The 21,446-nt window shown below is 45.2% G+C and overlaps 1 protein-coding gene across 9 annotated transcripts in view; it reads right to left on the bottom strand.

The window, feature by feature from the left end:
- Window positions 1-21,446, bottom strand: part of EPHA7 (EPH receptor A7) — a 276,731-nt gene that overhangs the window by 197,461 nt on the left and 57,824 nt on the right. The gene's annotated exons all lie outside the window — the stretch shown is intronic.

The raw sequence follows: 21,446 nt of genomic DNA, 5'->3' as shown, positions 1-21,446 counted from the left end.
TGGTTTGTAAGATTCCTTATTTAAAAAATGATACTAATCTAATAGGGCTTTACATTTCCACATGAATATGATATATTAAAAGAAAAAAAAAACATTTTCAGACAGTAAACATTCTAAAATCAACCATCCACAAGTGAATTTAAACAGCCCGGAAGAGAAAGGAAGCAATTTTACTTTTACAGTTGCCTCTATCAGATAGAGCTACATACAAACACATGAAGCAATTACTTCAATGATGGAACCTATTTAACTGGTTCCCAACCAACGCACGCCGATGTATGTCGGGGGAATGGCACGGACAGGCAAATGGGCGTACAGGTACATCCCTTTAAATCTGCCACTGTGCCATTGCGTGCGCGCACCAGCCATGACCTTCGTGAGACGAGTCGCGGGTCCCACGGACTCGACTGGTGCGGGGATACCCGCGATCATTTCACGGAGAGGAAGAACGGGGATATGCTAATGTAAACAAGCATCTCCCCGTTCTGCCTAGTGACAGTGTCACTGATCTCTGTTCCCTGTGATCGGGAGTAGAGATCAGTGACGTGTCACATGTAGCCACGCCCCCCCCCACAGTTAGAAACACGCCCCAGGACACACTTAACCCTTACCATGCCCCCTAGTCGTTAACTCCTTCACTGCCAGTGTCAATTACACAGGAATCAGTGCATTTGTTTGCCATTGATTGCTGTATAAATGACAATGGTCCCAAAAATGTGTCGAAAATGTCTGATGTGTCCGCTATAATGTCGCATCCATGATAAAAATTGCTGATCGCCGCCATTACTAGCAAAAAAAATGTAATAACAATGGCATAAAACTATCCCCTATTTTGTAAACGCTATAACTTTTGTGCAAACCAATCAATAAACACTTATTGCGATTTTTTTAACCAAAAAATATATTTTTGGGGGATAATTATAGAAAAATGTAAAAAATAATGTGTTTTTTTCCCCCAAATTTTTTTGTTTACAGCGCAAAAATAAAAACCGCTGGGGTGATCAAATACCACCAAATGAAAGCTCTATTTGTGGGAAAAAAAGGGCAACAATTTTGTTTGGAAGCCACGTCGCACGACCGCACAATTGTCAGTTGGATGTAAACCCCCATTTTTTTTTTTTTGATGTCATAATGTAGAGTATATGATTTCCTATCATTTGAACCCAGTCTTGCCACAAAGAGTTAATCCAGCTCTGAGCAATCCTCTTTTATTGTTCAGTGAGATAAATTCGTGACAGAGAAAAACTTTGTCAAATCCTCCCACTTGCTGTGAGTGACCTGTGATTTACATATCTCCTGCACCAGCCTAAGAGACATGCATCATTTTTTAATTCCCTCCCACTCCTTTCTTCTGCTGCTCTGCCAGGGTTGGATGTTCCCCACCTCAGCATAATTGGGCATGCTGAAGTCATGTGGTTACTTTCCTATCTTTTCACTGGATGTTAGAGATCATAGCAGAAGTTCAGTGTAAGTTCACAGGAGAATATGCATATTGACAAGGGGAGTGTAGAGGTGGGCGGGGTGTCTACTGACATCACGACTCCACCCACGAGCTCCAGACAACAGACCCACCCACAGAATGTGCAGTTTTTTCGGGTCTCATAACAGACAGAGGGGAGACATTTGACAGGTAAAGATACATGCAGGAGGCATGTATATCCTTCTAGATAACCCCTATGGCAGTAGTTTAGAAAGGATGACATTGGGTTTACATCCACTTTAAAGCGGCGCAGTGCCAAATCGCAAAAATTGCTCTGGTCAGGAAGGGGGTAAAATCTTCTGAAGCGGTTAAAGGGTTAGTTCACCTTTTACAGAAAATCTGTAATAGTTACCTAACACCAGACACCCTCCCCACCCCACCCCTGGTCCCTGATGTACTTACCTTCTGCGATCCTGAGCTGTCAGGGCTCCCACAAGCTGCTCCACCAGTCTGGGGATTTGACATTCCTGCTGCTTTCTCTACTCTTGGTCCAGTCCTGCCAGGACAGAGAAGAGAGAAAGCAGCGAGGATTTCAAATCCCTGCGCCTGACAGTTTAGGATTCCAGATAGGTAAAAATAGTGGAGACAGCGGGTGTGGGGAGAGGGTCTGGTGTTAGGTCACCTTTACAGATTTTATGTTAATGTGAATTAACACTTTATGAGGTCACATCACCATATATTTAAAGGGTCATTTATTCCAAAGCATATAGCATGGTTATTCAGGTGCAAGGATCTTCTACTGCGTAATTTAGGCATTGAGCCAAAATACCATTGGTAGAGAGGTTTCTGCCACAGAGGAAGCTATAGTTAATAGTGGTTACTTAGTGTCAAGGTAAGGTAAGGGATTATTTTTTACTGTCTGTGAGATTTCTCTTTAACTCTTGTCCTGGATATGCAATAGGAAAACAGAATAAATCTCCCAAAAGTGACAGGAATTACCATATTAGCAACAGAACATTGACAATTGAGGGTAAACTTCCCCACAGGGACACAGATGACAACAATAAAATCTTTACAAAGGAAGCAATTAAATAAAGGCTTGGGCTTTCTGTGAATAATCAGTAATTTTGATTCTTTTATTTAATTATTTTTTTTTTTCTGTTTGATAATAGTTCTGTATAGTTTGATTATATACCATACAATGCAATAAAAACTTAAAACAATTATCTTATCCTTTCTCACTCTATCCAAAATGGGAAAACAAGTTTTGCCCTTATATATACTATATATATTAGTGGAGGTTAAGTGTCAAGGGTTTAAGTATGAGAACCTTTAAAATGTACATTTAATAAAGAACTAGCGTGGTGTGATTATCATGCCTGACAGCAATGGAACTGACTACATGTAAAACGTTAAGCCTAAAATTTAACAGTGCATGGGGATTTTAGGAAGAGAATGCAAACTCATATATCAAGCACTAATACCAGAAGTATTTTAAAATTCATTGAATAATTTTATAATTAATTAATGTAATACTGGAATAAAAGGTGTTCCTTTTAATGCCTGCCTAGTGGCAGCTCTCAGTTACTTTCAGACCCACAGGCAATACCAAGATTGCCCTTATTGCAGTCCAGGCCTTGTCACTAGAAAGCCATAGGCAGCTATGTGACAGGTTGCATTTAACTGTGGTTCTTTAGCAACAAAAAAAGTGATTTCAAGGAATTAAACATTTAAAAAGCTATATATTTGTAAATGATGAATTTGAATAATTGAAATGCAAAGATAAATTATTATTATTATTATTCAGGATTTATATAGCGCCAACAGTTTGCGCAGCGCTTTACAATATGAGGGCAGACAGTACACTTACAATACAAATCAATACAGGAGGGATCAGAGGGCCCTGCTCGTTAGAGCTTACAATTCAGGATTTATATAGCGTCAACAGTTTGCGCAGTGCTTTACAATATGAGGGCAGACAGTACACTTACAATACAAATCAATACAGGAGGGATCAGAGGGCCCTATAAATGCACCCCAATGCACAGCAACAGTGTTCTGCAACACCTGTGCATTGTAGCACTCTTAAATACATAACTGAATATGCTCTGTGAGCTGGATTGCCCTGTTCTGAAAAAAAAACTGTGGAGCAAAATAAGGGTCAGTGTCCATCAATAAAGCCTAATCATTGCCCATCTGCAGCCTCACTCGTGCCATGAATGCAGCACCCACCATTGTCATGATTGCACCACCCACCATTGCTAAGAATACAGCACCCCCATTGTCATGAATGCAGCACCCACCATTGCCAGGAATGCAGCACCCATCATTCTCATGAATGCAGCACCCACCATTGCCAGGAATGGAGTACCCATTATTGCCAGGAATGCAGCACCCCCCCCATTACCAAGAATGCAGCACCCCCATTGCCAGGAATGCAGCACCCATCATTGCCAGGAATGCAGCATCCACCATTGCCATGAATGCAGACTCACCATTGCCATCAGTGCAGCCTGATTGATGCCCACCCATCTGTAGCCTTGGACAGGACAGGGAGGGGGGAGGCGTGACGAGCACCAAAAGATTACATACAAGAAAAATACCTATTTTCTCGGTGGCCTGTTTAATAGAAAGTCCCGCCTCCTATGAGGGACAGAACAATCGTCCAATGGCAGCGCAGGAGATGGGATTCCTGTTACAGAGGCTGCCATGTAAACTTGAAATACTCCTGTGTGTCCCGCCTCCTCCCTGTCCCCTCCAAGGAAGCCAGCATATATATCTTTTGTGACCCCAGCGCTGGGAGATTGTTGGGGGCCACAAAAGATATATATGTCCAAATAACCAGGCGGGCCGTTCAAAACCAGAACGCGGGCCGTGATTGGCCTGCGGACAGACTTTGGACATGCCTGACTAATACAATGCATAAAAACACTTGTGTTGCATGAATGTGAATGGACTCTTAAAGCTGAACTAATATTGTATATTATTGCATAGATGAATAGCTTAACGCATTTTAGTAGTCTGAGCCAGGGAATGCTGGCACATTATTGCTGCCTGGAGTTTGTTTAGTTGGAATGTAGATTCCCTAGTCACTTACCTGTAGAATCCCCTCCTAGATATGTGTCCAAGCTTTGGATTGCGGAACATGCTAATTAGAAACTGGGAAACCCAAATCCCACCCAATCCCTTCACAAAAATTTCCCAAAACTTTACCTACATACAAAAATACACAGGTGATTAAATCTTTCTGCTGCAAGATTTAACTGCTTACTGACAGCTATCTCATTAACATCACCCTGATTTCAGTGAGCTGTAAATGAGATGACTGCCAACAAGTAATTGAATCTCTAAGTAGCAAAATAAGTTAATCACCTATGTAATTCTAGTTTAATGATGATAGAGTGTTAAATTATGGAAAAAGGAGATTTTTAAGTGTGACCATGTTAACAGGAAATGTAGCACAACAGAACGTATGCTGATGTCATCAGTATTTTAAAAATCTTCTGTTGTATTTTACTTGCATAATTCAAAATACCTAGACTTTCCAAATTTTTAAGAACAATTACAAAGATTATTATTAGTAGTTTTACTGTTAATAACTGTTTACTTACTATATACACGTTTTCCTTCTCAACTCTTGTCCACTGTGATCTACTGTATTGTATACAGCTTTACTTGTCAAAACTGGTTTACATTCCTTATTTTTCTAGTTGCCCTATCCCAATCTGTTGCTCCCTGGAGCCACCCATCACTTGAGGACCTATTGTAAATGGTGATCAATAGCACATGATAAGATGCTGCTACTCCCACTTTCCCTATTGATTATTCAGACCTGTGTCTACCTTTGTTATAAAAAAACAAAGAGAAAGCTCTCCACAGAATTATAGCTGTGCAGAGAGACATGGGGGAGGAGGGATGCAAAGGAAAACGAAAATCAAAGGGAAGAGTTGATAATATACATTAAAGGGTGTACATTTTTTTTCATCTGGTATATAAAAATATGAAATGTACCTTAAAAAATATGTCAGAAACAAATTTTTCAATTATCTTAGCAACCTACAATGCCACTATAGTCAAATTTGGCATTGTGAAAACATTAAATCAGTTCCAGCCTCTGGCAACAAAATGTTGTGTTGGGTGGAGAGGTGTAGAATAAAGCTTGATCTGCTTTCAGGGGCCAAAAAAAAAGGAATTTTCTTTGAACATGCTTATTTATGAAAGATCCATATTTGTCCCAGATATTTGCTTCCTCTTGGCTCATTTCTGGCATCTGTGAGATGCCAAGACGAGGCCCGTATGCACAGGAGCAATATCATCAGTGGCTTCCCAGGGGAAGAGCTGAAAGACACTGGACCTTGAAAAAAAACAGCAGAAAATGTCAGGTAGTAACAGCGCAAGGAAGGAGAGGGCAGGTGGTGCATCGCTACGAGAAGAACATACTAGAGGGCTAGTTTGCCATGATATGCAAGTATGATGTGCAAAAACGCATTGTTTGGCAAGAGCACACCCATGATAAAAGTTAAGCTTTAAGAATTAGTTCTTCTTTATTGAATATAATATCAATTACTAGTTTTTTTTATACTTAATAAATTTTTATTAATAATTTTCCAAATATATACAGCAATATTGTAGGTTATACATAGCAGCTTACAAAGCAGGCTGAATATTACAGAAATAAAAATATAGCCCACTTGCTCATTATTGTCAGCATCAATATACATTTTACCACCCTCCCTCCCCCCCGCCCCTCCCACCCCACCCCCCAGCCTACCTCGAGCGCGCAATGCCGACACCGGTCGCCTGGAGCATGATCACTCAACCATATTCAAATGGGCAAAAGAGAAAAAAAAAGAGAAAAGAAAAAAAGAAAGGAAGGGAAAAAAGGCTACTCCGCCCCCCCGCCGACCCCCCATATGGAGGTCCACCCGGGGGGGGGGGAGGGGGGGAAGCCACTCCCCCCCCCCCTCAAACCAGACGGGCCCCAGTCCACCTCAGAAACAGACTCACTCCGGAGGGAAACCCATGTCTATCAGCCAGGGGTTCCATAGTATCCCCGAATTTTCCCAAATTCTTTAATTTTATGAACATAGCTCTCTCGCACCATACCATGGAGTTAATTGCGTTGGCCCACTGTTCAATTTCCGGGGGACTTTTAGTTTGCCAGTTTAGTGCTATCAGCCGTCTGGCCTGATATAAGCACCTCAAGATAGATGGCTTAATCAGTGGAGGGATTCTAACCTCTTCAAATATTCCCAGCAAGCAAGCCCTAGCCGTGGGTCTCAGGGTGGTCTTAAAAACCTTGTTTATTTTTAGCACTATTTCTAGCCAATAGCTATATAGTTTTGGGCATTTCCATACCATATGGAAAAGATCTCCCGGAGCCCCACACCTAGGGCATTCATCACTAGGTTTCCTACCCATTTTCCACAGTTTTTGGGGGGTATAATATACCCTATATATAAGGAACAAGTGGGACACGCGTTGGGCTGGGGATATAGAGGCCAAATGCCCCTGTTCGAGCGTCTTGGCCCATTGTTCTTGGGATATCGGACCTACATCACCTATCCAGCCCTGCCTACTTTTAGCTGGGCCTTCACCTTTCAGGACTCTACTTCTTAGCTTTATATATAACCGCGAGATCTGGCCTTTTACTTGGCTACGGTCCAAAAGACCTTGGAGCTGGGGGATTTCGGTACGCACGATGTCAAGTGTCCCGTATTGAGCCTGAATTCCATGTCTCAGCTGTAGATATTTATAAAACGTCCTGTTAGGCCGCGTACACACGGGCGGACTGTTCGCCCAACCTTGTCCGCTGAACAGTGTTTGGGCGGACAGTCCGCTCGTGTGTGGGCTTTCAGCGGACAGTTTCAGCGGACAGTTGGACGGACAAAGTCTTTCGGAAATTCCGAAAAACTGTCCGCTGAAACTGTGTTTGAGCGAACAGTCCGCCCGTGTGTGGGCCTGTCCGCTGTACTTTCGAAATGAGCGGACTGTTCCCGCTCGGAAAGTCCGCCCATTTCGAGCGCGTGTACAGGTAGGCGGGGCCCGCGAAGGAGACGTCGCGGGCTCCGCCGCCTGGAATGGGCTTAAAGGGGAACCCCAACGGCGAAAAAAATCGGCGTGGGGGTTCCCCCCAAGTCCACACCAGACCCTTGTCCGAGCACGCTACCCGGCCGGCCAGGAAAGGGGGGCGAGCGAGCGCGCCCCCCCCCTCCTGAGCCGTACCAGGCCGCGTGCCCTCAACATGGGGGGTGCCTTGGGGAAGGGGGGGGCCGCGCGGCCCCCCCCACCCCAAAGCACCTTGTCCCCATGTTGATGAGGACAAGGGCCTCTTCCCGACAACCCTGGCCGTTGGTTGTCGGGGTCTGCGGGCGGGGGGCTTATCGGAATCCGGGAGCCCCCTTTAAGAAGGGGGCCCCCGGATACCGGCCCCCCACCCTATGTGAATGAGTATGGGGTACAATGTACCCCTACCCATTCACCTGTGAAATAAAGTACAAATAAAAACACAACACAGGGGGAAAAAATATTTTATTGCACAGCCGGGGGTCTTCCGTCTTCGGGGGTCTTCTCGCCGGACTCCTCCGCTATGTGTGTGTAGCTCTTTTGCCAGCGGAGGAGTCCGGCTTTCTTCCTCCCCGCCGCCGGCCTCTTCTCCCGACTTCGGGGGTCTTGTCCCCCTCTTCGGTTCTTCTGCCGGGCCACCGCGCCTGGTCCGGTGGCCCGGTCTTCTGTCGCCGTCTTCCGTTCTTCTGTCGCCGCCTTCGGTTCTTCTGCCGGGCCACCGCGCCTTCTTGTAGCTCTTTTACAGGCGGTGGCCCGGTCTTCTGTCGCCGTCGCCGCCTTCCGTTCTTGTTCTTCTTCTTGTTCTTCTTGTTCTTCTCCAGGCGATGTTGACTCGACGAGCTCTCCGGCCGGAATGCCGGGGACGCGCTGTGCGGTCACTTATATAGTGACAATGGGGCGGGGTCACATGGTATATGTCACATGGGTTGGTCACATGGGTTGATGTCACATGGGGACTATGACATCGTAAGGGGGCGGGGTCACCATGTGACATCAACCCATGTGACATATACCATGTGACCCCGCCCCATTGTCACTATATAAGTCACAGCGCAGGGCGGCTCTGGCATTCCGGCCGGAGGGAGCGACGTGTCAACATCGCCTGGAGAAGAACAAGAAGAACAAGAAGAAGAACACGAACGGAAGGCGGCGACGGCGACAGAAGACCGGGCCACCGCCTGTAAAAGAGCTACAAGAAGGCGCGGTGGCCCGGCAGAAGAACCGAAGGCGGCGACAGAAGAACGGAAGACGGCGACAGAAGACCGGGCCACCGGACCAGGCGCGGTGGCCCGGCAGAAGAACCGAAGAGGGGGACAAGACCCCCGAAGTCGGGAGAAGAGGCCGGCGGCGGGGAGGAAGAAAGCCGGACTCCTCCGCTGGCAAAAGAGCTACACACACATAGCGGAGGAGTCCGGCGAGAAGACCCCCGAAGACGGAAGACCCCCGGCTGTGCAATAAAATATTTTTTCCCCCTGTGTTGTGTTTTTATTTGTACTTTATTTCACAGGTGAATGGGTAGGGGTACATTGTACCCCATACTCATTCACATAGGGTGGGGGGCCGGTATCCGGGGGCCCCCTTCTTAAAGGGGGCTCCCGGATTCCGATAAGCCCCCCGCCCGCAGACCCCGACAACCAACGGCCAGGGTTGTCGGGAAGAGGCCCTTGTCCTCATCAACATGGGGACAAGGTGCTTTGGGGTGGGGGGGCCGCGCGGCCCCCCCTTCCCCAAGGCACCCCCCCATGTTGAGGGCACGTGGCCTGGTACGGCTCAGGAGGGGGGGCGCGCTCGCTCGCCCCCCTTTCCTGGCCGGCCGGGTAGCGTGCTCGGACAAGGGTCTGGTGTGGACTTGGGGGGAACCCCCACGCCGATTTTTTTCGGCGTTGGGGTTCCCCTTTAAGCCCATTCCAGGCGGCGGAGCCCGCGACGTCTCCTTCGCGGGCCCCGCCTACCTGTACACGCGCTCGAAATGGGCGGATTTGCCTCCGCCTTACGTGGGCGAGTCCGTTCATTTCAAAAGTTGAGCGAACTGTTTGCCCAACCTTGTTCGTCAAACAGTCCGCTCGTGTGTGGGCAAGTCCGCTCATGCAAATTTTGAGCGGACTGTTTGACAAACTGTTTGCCGAACAAGGTTGGGCGAACAGTCCGCGCGTGTGTACGCGGCCTTAGAGACATTGAATTCCTGCCTAATCGCTTCAAAGGGCTTCATTGTGTTCCCATCGTAAAGATGAACCAATCTATTAATCCCCTGCCTATCCCATTCCAGAGATCTGTCTATCTTGTTTAATTCGCCCAAATGGCGATTCTGCCATAGGGGGGTATAAGCAGTTACTCCCACATAGCCCAGTTTTTGCTTTGCTTGCCACCATACTTTCTTCATCAAAGCAATAGTAGGGCAGCTATAGATGAATGAATTAGCCTCTAGAGCTTCAGGTACTAATTTATGGGGTGTTCCCAACAACATCAATTTATGATTTATAGACCCCCCTTCTTGGAGCCCCGCCCCTACCAAATGTTGGAGTTGGGCAGCCAGGAAGTATGTCCCCGGATGGGGAATGGCCAACCCTCCCTCCATAGTGGGAAGCTGCAGCGTGCGTAGCCCTATCCGGGCGTGCCTCTTTTTCCAAATTAAGTCCCGGATAAGCGAATCTATGGCTTGGAACCATTTCTGGTTAATCCAGGTTGGGGAGTTATGTAAAATATAGAGTATTTGAGGCTGCCAGAGCATTTTTACTAGGCTGCAGCGTCCCGCCACTGAGAGAGGGAGGCCGCACCATCTATTCAGTTTAGTCTTCATTTTCAGCAGTAATGGTGCTAAATTTTCGTTGGAATATTGGTTTACATCACCAGATATCCAGATACCCAGGTATTTCAGTTTGGTCACCGTCTCCAGGCCTACTATCCCTGGCAGCCCCTCCTGATCTCCGGGTCTGGGTAATGGCAAAAGGGCTGATTTGCCCCAGTTGATCTCTAGACCAGATTGTTGGCCAAACTCGCCCATCAGCTGGACCACTCTATTCAGGGTAGAATCAACATTACCAATAAAAAACAGGACGTCGTCAGCGAATAGAGCAATTTTTTCTTCTACCCTACCCCGACGGAAGCCCTGAATATCAGGGCAAGATCTTACTAAAATCGCCAGGGGCTCCATGGCCAGTACAAACAAGAGAGGCGACAGCGGGCACCCCTGTCTTGTACCTCTCTCTAGCTGGAATGTTTCAGAAAATTCGGTACCCATCTTGATTTTGGCCCTAGGCCCATTGTATAATAGTTTAACCCACTGGATGAACAAGGGGCCAAAACCAAACCTCTCTAACACCTTCCACAGATAGCCCCATTCCAGGCTATCGAAGGCCTTGGTGGCATCTAATGCCAGAATAGCTCCCAGTCCCTCATTATCTCTGGGTATTTGAATATTAAGAAAGACTCTTCTGATGTTAACGCTAGTTGACCTACCTGGGATAAATCCCGATTGGTCAGGGTGTATTAATTTGTGGATATACATGTTTAACCGAGTTGCTAGCGCCTTGGCTAGTATTTTAATATCCGAGCATAACAGGGATATCGGCCGATATGATGGAACTTCCTGGGGGTCCTTACCCTCCTTCAGAGTTAAAATGATATTGGCCTCTAACATCGAAGCAGGCAGTTCCCCCCTCTCTAATGCATAATTCAGTGTCGCCAATAGTTCCGGCAATAGCACCTCCCCATAGCGTTTGTAAATTTCTACTGGTAAGCCATCTGGCCCTGGAGATTTATCATTAGGCATTGCAGCTACAGCATTTTTTAACTCCTCCAGAGTAAGCGGTGACTCGAGGGATAGTTTGTCCTCCATCGACAATGTTGGGATTTCTGTCTGAAGTAAGAAGTCAGTAGCTAAATTATCTCGTCCCTGATTGGTGGATTTATATAAATTCTTATAATAATCTTGAAGTACCCTCATGATCGCAGGGGGACTGGAAACTAGATCGCCGTTTGGGGTCTTAATTACCTGGGCTACTGTTGGCGCACCATTAGTTTGAACAAAAAGGGAGAGGGCTCTACCCACCCTCTCTCCTTCGCCAAAGTAGTGCTGGCGCTGGAATAACCGCCTATTCTCTGCTTTTTTCAAAAGAGCCATTTTATAGACTTGTTGACTAGCCAGCCATTCCTGCTGGCTTACAGTTGATGTGGCTTCTATGTATGCTTGCTCCGCCTGGATAACTTTATGTCTTATTGCTAGATCCTGTTCACGGGCTTTCTTCTTGATTATTGCAACTTGTTGTATTAATGTGCCCCTGATGTAGGCTTTTAGGGCATCCCAGACTATATCAAGAGAGGCTGAGCCCCTATTTATTTGCAAGAATTCCCCTAACTTATCCTGAGAGGGACTTAAGCCCCCCATTAGTACCAACCAACCCGGGTTTATCCTCCACTCCCTAACACCTGTTCTAGCATCCAAGCGCACTGTCATGGACAGAGGGGAATGGTCTGAGACCCCTCTTGCCCCATATTCTATATCCTGTACTACCTCCGCAGCTTCACTATTCCCCAACACCATATCGATTCTTGATAATGTGCAATAGGTACTCGAGAAGCAAGAATACTGTCTTGCCTGAGGATGACCTATACGCCATAGATCACTTAGTCCCATTTCGGAGACCAACCCCTGCAAACGCCCCATTCTAGCCCCCACTGGTATTAGAAATCTGTCCATATGCCAGTCCATCGTTTCATTGAAATCGCCTGCTACAATCCATGGAACAGCCGGCTTATCTAGGCAGAACGCTAATAATTTAAACATTACTTCCAGTTTGAAAGGAGGGGGTATATATATATTGGCTAAAATGTATTGTTGCCCACACAACGAGCCGTATAGGAAAACAAATCTCCCCTCTTTGTCGATAGAGGACTCCTTACACAAAAAGTGCGTACCCCTCTTGACCAAAACGCTCACCCCTCTGGAGTATGATGTATGGAAAGAATGATAGTATGCCGAAAACCTGCGATTATTTAGCAGTGGGGCTGTATTAGGGGTTAAATGCGTCTCTTGAAAAAAAAGCAAGCCCGGGCCGCCCCTCGCTGTTTCCAGCATGACTGCTGCCCTCTTTTTTGGATCACCCAACCCCCTCACATTCCATGAGATAATATGCACACTACCCATACCTGTTAATAATTTCTAGTCCAAGCGGGGGGAGGGGGGGGAGGAGGGGGCCCGCCCTCCCACGACGGGTACCCCCCCCCCCGATACCGTTGTGCCAGCAATGCGCGCCCGAGATAACCGAGATACTCCCCTCGACCCCCCTACCCATCCTCTCCCCCCCCCTTCCACGTTCCCCACCCCCTACCCGCCCAACAGGGCCACCCCTAGGGGTCACTATTGTGATCCGATTTACCATACACTCCAAATCCTAGGTGCCCCCTCCCGGCCCCCCCACTCCCCCGGTTTACCTGGAAGCAGCTAAGCCCCCCAAATTACTCACCCTCACCCTCAACCTCACTCAACCCCACCACTCAGGATAATACCTAAATAACATAGACACGAACTAGGTTACCCTTGGATCCAACTTTACAGAGAAAAGTAGCTAAAAAAAAAAAAAAAAAAAAAAAAAAGAAAAACCCGCACCCCTCTTGCACTACATAATACCTTAACAATGGATTTACATGTTATAAACTGTGTTTTATCTGTGCGCCTATTTCATCTTTTTACTACCACCCTCCCCCGGTAAGTATTCAACTCATGTGCTGTGCTCATAAAAAGGGTGGCTATAAGCTGCCACTCCCTCCAAAGATGTTAGCTACTTCCATCCTTTGCATTTCTATTTTAATTACCTCTTTACTTCACCCCGTTTTCCCCCCTTACCCTCCTTCCTTGGGGGAAAGAAAAAAAAAAGAAAAAAAAAAGGGGGGGGAGGAGGGAGGGGGAGACTCAGTGCTAGACCCCAACCTGTTTACCTTCTAAGCCTTTATAGTGACATTTACGCTATGTTGTGCTATTCTTACGCTCCCCCAACTATTCCCTCCTTTCTAATAAGTGAACTCGTAGTGACCTAACTCTCTCTAAAAATTAACTACCAAATTAGACATTTTAGACGTTCCATATTTGTGCTGGGTAAAATTACTACTCGTGAGAATCACCCTACTATTCCCTCCTTTCTGGTAAGTGAACTCATAATAACATAACTCTATCTAAACATTAGCTACCATGTTAGGCATTTAAGCGTTCCATATTTGTGTTTGGTAAAGTTATTACTCGTAAAAATATTATACCGTCCTTATCCAAAACAAAAAAAAAAAAGGGGGGAAAAGTCCTGGTTGTCCTACAGGAGCTAAAGATCTTTTTCGTGCTCCTCCAACCATTTTACCCCTTCACCTGGGGTACCAAAAAAAAAAGTTGAACCCAAAGCGGTTATGCGTAGCCGAGCCGGATACAGCAATGCATAGCTTATTTTATATTTTTGAAGAGTGCGCTTGATGGAGTTAAACTCTGCTCTCTGCTTCTGCAGGTCTGGTGAGAAGTCTGGGTAGAACGAGACCCTAGTCCCTTTATAAAAGACGTCTCTCAGTTCCCTAGTCCTACGCATCAAGATGGTACGGTCATTATAATTCACAAGTCTCAATATCAATGGTCTCGTGCGGCCCTCTAGTGGGCGAGGCTTTATAGGGACTCTGTGAGCTCGTTCTATGGCAAAGAGGGGGGTAAAAGGGGTTTCGCCCAAGAGTTCCCTAAACCAGTTTTCCAGGAAGTTTATAGGGTTAGGGCCCTCGCTCCCTTCTGGGAGACCGATCAGGCGAACGTTATTCCTGCGGTTCCTATTTTCCATTGCGTCTAGTTGCAGTGACTGTGTGTCTATTTGTTTCTGTAGCCCATTTATCTTTTGACGTAGTGGAAAGAGCTCGTCCTCGACCGTACTTACTCTTCCTTCTAGGGCCGTAGTTCGACCCATCGTATTGCTCAATAGCTGGCCCATAGAATGTAGTTCCATTTTAATACTACTCAGCTGGTTATCGAGGCCAGCTATGGAGATTTTGCATTCGTTAACTGCTTGCAGTATATCGCGTAGTGTAGGTTCACCATGCTCAGTCAAAGGAAGTTCTGTTAACGCTGTTGAATTGTGTGCTGTCTTGCTTACTACTGTAGCTAAGTCGCACACCTTGCTTGCACTAGGTGAATGGCCTGGGTTTGATGTTAGTTGGCTAGTACTTCTCCTTTCCGGAGCAGCCCCCTGTGACCTTGTCTGACCTACTAGTTGGTGAAGCCCCCTTCTAGTAGGGGAGGTTGCATGGGCAAAACGTTCAAGTTTTGCTGCTGTTGCGGCAGATGCCTGATTTGCTTTTTCTTTAGCGGCCCGGGTTTTTTGGTTCCCTTCGCTACTCAGACCATCTTCATTAACCCTTTTACTAAGCATGATGTTGCGACTGGAAAAAATAATATTGCTAGATTACAATAGGGGACCCCGCCAGAAAAAACAAGGCACAAGGAGGGGTGGAGATATAGCCCACAAGGGGGGAAGAGAAGCTAATTTGCTGGCAGTAGCGGAATAAAAAGTCAATGGCAGCACGTTTTCCAAGCAGATAACTTATTTTTATAGCGAGCGTCTATACGATATAAAACCATATCGTTCAATGCAGCTTAAGTGATATACTAATTTCAGATCCAAGGTACACTGGACTAGCCGTACCAGACAGGGAGGAAAAAAAAAAAAAGAGAAAAAAAAAAAAAAAAGGACAAAATCTTTCCACCTGCACTGATACCGTCAGAAAAAAAAGGGGAAGAGAAACATGCTATATTCGCAGATGCTTGCAGATGTATGCAGAGTCGACCATAGATATTGTCGGATTCACACTCACTGTTCCCACATAGCTTCTTCACAGTTAAGTATCAATTTTACACAGTCAGGTTGGCTCAGTGCGGCATATCAGCAAAGCAATCAAAGCAAGAGGAAAGAGAGAGGGAGGAGAGGATTTTCAACAGCACTATTATGGGGAGCAGAGCTGCCAGGTCATATAGTATTAGTATAGTGTGATTGGTCCTATAGCTGAAGCTGAAATCATTAATTAGACCTTCATTAGTCCTTCATTCAAATGCTCATACCCAGCTCCTATACCTTCCTTAGCTTCCCTCTCCTCCACTGTACTCTCCCGCGTTACCGTTAGCCCAAGCCGTTGCTTAGGCTTCACCGGAGCTCCTCAGGTACGACTGCCCTTGCTGCGTTCTACTGCTTGCAGATTGCACGCACTGCCAGGTTTACTACAGCAGATCTCGCGATGTCTCAAGGCCGCTACGTTGAGTCCTACGGGTTCCCCCGAGTTCCACTGGTTCGTTTCCTCGTAGTATGCGGCTAGCCAGCCGAGTCTTCAGACACGCGCTAGTACAAGTGCCCGCGAGATCTCCCACAGCTATCGCTGACGTCGCAGGCGTTGTACCAAGGGGGGTTGATGATATCCTCAGGCTCAGGGATGAGGGATGAGGGAGGCTGCTGTATCAGACACGAACCTCCGTTGTCATTGCCAGGCCGATTTCATCCCATCTAGGGAGAGCAAGGGGAGACGAGGACAGCGCGCCCAGCTCTCGCACACTCACTCACTCCCACATCCGACCACGCCCCAGATGTTGGTATCCTTGATCAATTACTAGTTTGATACACAGTGTTGGGAAGTATGCAGACACAAGGATCTGTGCTCATCTCTAGATCAGACACAAGAACATCATATTATTAGTGGACTGATTAAAATTTAAAACAAAGTCATTCCTGAAAGAATATACAGCTATAGTACAAGGAAGAGGTAAATAACCACAAACATTTTGCATGATAAGGTAAAAAAAATATGGTAAATAAAGATACTGGCTACTCGAAAGGATTCCAAGCTTGGGGATGAATCTGTCCAATACCAATTTGTATGATGATTTATCATTGTGAGGTTGTAGTTAGCAGACCCCTCTTTTTCAACTGTTGGGATTCCTTTAACTCAGATAGGCTTATTAAGTAATGAAAAAAACAGCAATGATGTGCAACATGGTAGTGAGCCTTTGTAGAAAGCCAAATCGTGGTTCCCTGGGGCACAGAGTCTAAGCCCCAGCCTCCTTCTTCACCAGGAGCCCTGATGGTAGGGATGTACTTGCAACAAACTGGAACAAGGTTTCAGCCCCCAGGTAAGTGAATGCAGAGACCACTCGCATGTGCAGTAGACAGAAGAGGATTTAGGAAATGACCTGAAGTCAAAATGGCAGTAGGCAAGCAAAAATGGTAGACTAAGACCCGGTACACACTATGAGTTTTTTTCAGTTGAACGGAAAAAAACCTGTCAGCTCCAGTTGGAGCCTCTGTACTAATGATCCAACGTCAGTACAGCGATCTCCCCCCACTGAGCTGTTGTAACGGGGGAGCCCCTGCCAGAACACTCCGATCAGCTTTCTCAGCCATTGGTTTTCCAGCATGCTTCTGTCAGACCGGCTGCAAACAGCCGAATGTCAGACGTTTTTTATTGAACCAGCCAATGTCACCCGGCATTCAGCCCATGTGTACGGGCTTTAAGCCGGGGGCAGCACACAGGTAGTCAGAATTCAAGGCATACCAGGAGCACGGAGAAACTAGGAAGTTGCTTAGGCAACCCTGAACATGTTTATATATAGAGAAGAAGATTGGTAACACAAATTTATAATCAGCCAATGACACGGCAGCAACTCAGTGTACTCGGGCATCTAGATGTGGTGAAGATGACTTGCTGAAGTTCAAACCGAGCATCAGAATGGGGGAATAAAGGGGATTAACCACTTCAATACAGGACACTTTCCCTCCTTCCTGCCCAAGCCAATTTTCATCTTTCAGCACTGTAGCTGTTTAAATGCGTGGTCATGCTATACTGTACCCAAACAACATTTTTCTCATTTTGTTGAGCTTTCTTTTCGTGGTATCTAATCACCTCTGCAGTTTTTATTTTTGGCTAACCAAATAAAAAAGTTATAGAATTTTGTAAGCTATAGTATGTTTTTTTCCTTAACTGATGGGCACTGATGAGGTTGCACTGATGGGCACTGATATGATGGCCCTGATGAGTGCGAATGAGGTGGCACTGATGATGGGCAATGATATGCAACAATGATGGGCATTCATAGGTGGCACAGATAGGCACTGAAAGGCTGCACTGATGGGTAATTATGGGTGGTACTAATGGGCACTGATGGGCATTGATGAGTGGCACTGATTGACACTGATTGATGGCACTGATGGTCATCACTGATTGGGAGGCAATGGCAGGTATGGCTGGCGGGCACTGATAGGCATCATGTGTGGGCACACATTGCCCCCCATGGCCACCAGGGATGACATCTCTGGTGGTCATCAATGGTGGCCATCCCTGGTGGTACTGGCTGGGCATCCGTGGGGGGCTGTACTGATAAACAATCAGCACAGGCCCCCTCTGTCAGACAACTGCGTAGAATTAGAACAGTCATTTAACCATTTAACTACAAATTAGCCAGGCTAGCTACCACTCAGCATAACTAAATTTACCTGTAGCCCTATTCTAAGATGAGAGTGCTACATCAATATGAACCAAAATCTCTGAGGAATGTTTCCAACACCTTGTTGAAGCTATGCCACAAAGAATGAAGGCAGTTCTGAAGGCAAAAGAAGTTCCAGCCCAGTACTAGCAAGGTGTACCTAATAAAGTGGCTGGTGAGTGTAAATCCACAGTAGACCAGGTGATGCCCATGGATAAACACAGAGGCCAGCAGCACATGTGAATAGAATCGCAGATCTAGCAGTAAGAATTTCACAAACAGAAAAATGTAGGCTAGACCATGACAGACCAGTGTTTGGTTGCTATGGGTTACTGCATTTTGACTTAAAGTGGAAATAAACTCCCCTATCGTTTTCAGCCAAGGAAGCTGCCATCTTTGCCTCTGTTTAATCTTCAACTGCTATGGTGCTGCACATGTGATTCGTTATGACACCAGCCATTGGATGGTTTGATAGTTTGGCTGAGAGCACAGCCAATGTGCAGTTAGCATTCCCGGCATGCCTTTTTTGTTAACTGTTTAAATCGATAGGTTTACTTCCACTTTAATAAATAAATGTGGGCCTGTCAACATCTATCAGGAAATTCAGAAAGATTAAAATAAAATTTTTTATGTATTATTTTTAAAATCTAGTTCGTGGTCAGGCAGAAAACTGGGGCATTATAAACATATTGATCAAGATGATGATAATAATAATAATCATAATTGTAAGCTCCTTCAGAGCAGGGACTGCTGTAATTGTACAACATGTAAATTGAGGTGTAAACTAGCGGTACTACATAAATTCCTGAAATAAATAAATAAATAAATAATAAACCCAATTACATTTTGCTATCTGTATTTTTAAAGGTTGTATATGACATCTGCCTGATTTATGATAATAACATATGAAAAATAGGCCTCTGCGTATATCATATATATGCCATACAAAAGAACATTGAGGTTCTGAAAGTGTAGCTCAGAGCACCTTAATTTTCTTTCTTTTCTACTTGTCTGATAACTGAAATCACAGCTTTGCTGACAATACGAAAGTAAAAGGACTATAATCCATACAAGTGATTTCTTCAGAGACCAAGCAGCAGAAGAGGTGAGAATTAACCATTATTCTGAATGATGAAAGTGAGCTCCATCTTTGCACTGAAGCTCTCACCCCCACCGCATTAGATTAATCAGGAGAATAACTATTCCGTCTCCCATGGTAGATGCAGTCTATGATGTCCCTGTGTGCTCTTCTGCCTGGTTAACTCCATGGGAACAGCTGGACACAGTGACAATGTTAAAGCAGCTGTTAGCTTTGCCAGTCTTATTTTTCCCTTCAGGCAGAAACAAAAGAAAGCAGACACATCCTTCGACACCAGCCGCTCACAGCATGACATGTCACTATGTGTACCATACATCTTGGGCTGACACTTACACAAATAAGTTGTAGTCTTACACAGCAAATTCTGATGTCTGAAGCATTGGTTTTGACTTGCTCTCACAGTTAACTAAAGATACCCATATGCTATGGATCCTTTCAATTTGACAGGTTTAAACATCGCTTGAGAATACGGAAGCATTTGTGTCAGGATTTCGTTATTTTTGTATTTAAAATTCAAATTGTAAAAAAAAAAAAAAAAAGCCGAAGGCCATGCACTTTCAAACTACAAAATCGAAATAGCCAGTGGCAGAAATCTAATATGGTGGGGGTTTTTTTTCTTTCTTTTGCAAAATATTAGCAATGAAAAATAATTATTGAGTACAGTACCCTTCTACTACATATCATCAAGGTCAGTTGAGGAAAATATCTCATGCCTAGTGTTTAATCATATGTTGTGGACAGTCCATGTGAAAAATCGCACAATTTTGGTACTGATGTCCTTTAGGGCAGTGACACCAATCTATCCAAAGACGAGTAGATGTTATAGTTTACCTACCTACAACATCATTAGATGGACAAACCAATTACTCATGTTCACAATGTAAGTATGCTAACAGAAATTCAGCCAAAGACACTTATACAATTTCATAAGGGGAAATAGAATGCCTCTTGTGAGGCGTATTAAAAAAAAAAAAACATTTGTTGGTGGAACTGCAGTCAAATTTATATCATCTTATAGGAATGTAAAGTAGTACTCAGTTTTTGCCCTTCCTCGACTCCCTTACCGGTAAACGAACACCTCTTACCCCTGCACTGCCATTATTAGGCATTGGCCTAGACCGTCTAGGCCCTAGAGGAATATCCCATGTCCCAAAAAATTATAGTGGCTCATACACTTTATGCTGCTAGGCTCACTGTCGTCAAACATTGGAATTCGACAGCAGCCCCTAATATAACCACAGTAATATCTAAAATCAATACACAATGTCAATATGAAAAGAATCTTGCATATAAGGACCACAAGTCGACTAGGTTCCACTATGTTTGGAAGCATTGGCTAGACCATATTCAGGCCTCCATTGCTTCATAGGCTCCTCGTTTTACAGCTGAGATAATACTGAAGACTAAATATTGCTCTGTCATGGTGACTTAACCCAAAAGATCTATACTGGATAACTTGAAATGTATTTAAACCCAATTGAGGACCATTTATCTTATTATGGTATTTCCTATGCTGGTTTTTATCCCTTAGTCTTTTTCTCTTTTTGTTTTGGTTTTATAATATACTTTACACCTGTCCACAGTCTGATCTCATACAGGGTGGCAAGTGGGGCCCTTGCATAGGGGACCCTAACATTTATGACACCTGCATTTTGATTATTTTTGTCTACAATATCTGTAATTGCTGTATTATGCAAATATTTCTGCTATGTTTGTATTAATTGACCTTACACTTTCAATAAAAACTTATGGTTTTTGGCCATAATTCTCCTCTGGGTCACAGGAGTGCACTTACTTCTGCTCCCTGTGACCCAGATTCAGCTGACAGCAGACTAAAGACTGCTGTCAGATAATGTCACAGTGTCCCTCCAGTCTCTGGAAGGATCTCAACCTATATTGTCAAGATCCAACCAGATCCTCATTCAGCAGTTGGTTTAGCCAGCATGCTGCTGAGAGCCTGAGCCAGCTGCACCTGAGCCTTTTCCAGCCAGGCACTTTAGTGAGTGCTGGAGGTGCAGAGCAGAAACTTGTGGCAGACAGTTACCACTCCCTGCCCTGGGACGACTGAGAACTGAATGATCAGTGGTCATGTGGGGAAAGTTGCAACATTAGACCACAGGAGGGGAGAATATATGTTCTTTTTTTTTTTAATTCCAAACTTCTCCTTCACGTTTTCAGCTTGGTCCTATTTACTGTACAATTAACTGATTTGTACCAGTTGGATAATAAATCCAGTGCTGTACTTTTGCCACTGCAGCTGTGAGAGCTATGGGAACTGTGGCTCTAATTCAGTGAAGGCACCCTGTTGTTTAATCTCCCTTCCTTTCCCCTGGCCCATTTACAAAATACCTTGCATTTTTATCAACAAGGGAAGAGGA

This window comes from Lithobates pipiens, unplaced genomic scaffold (genome assembly GCF_037356315.1).
Source record: "Lithobates pipiens isolate NorthernLeopardFrog02 unplaced genomic scaffold, aLitPip1_a1.2 Scaffold_18, whole genome shotgun sequence".
Lineage (NCBI taxonomy): Eukaryota > Metazoa > Chordata > Amphibia > Anura > Ranidae > Lithobates > Lithobates pipiens.
Note: the sequence above shows the minus strand (reverse complement) of the source record. Positions and strands in the feature narration are given on the sequence as shown.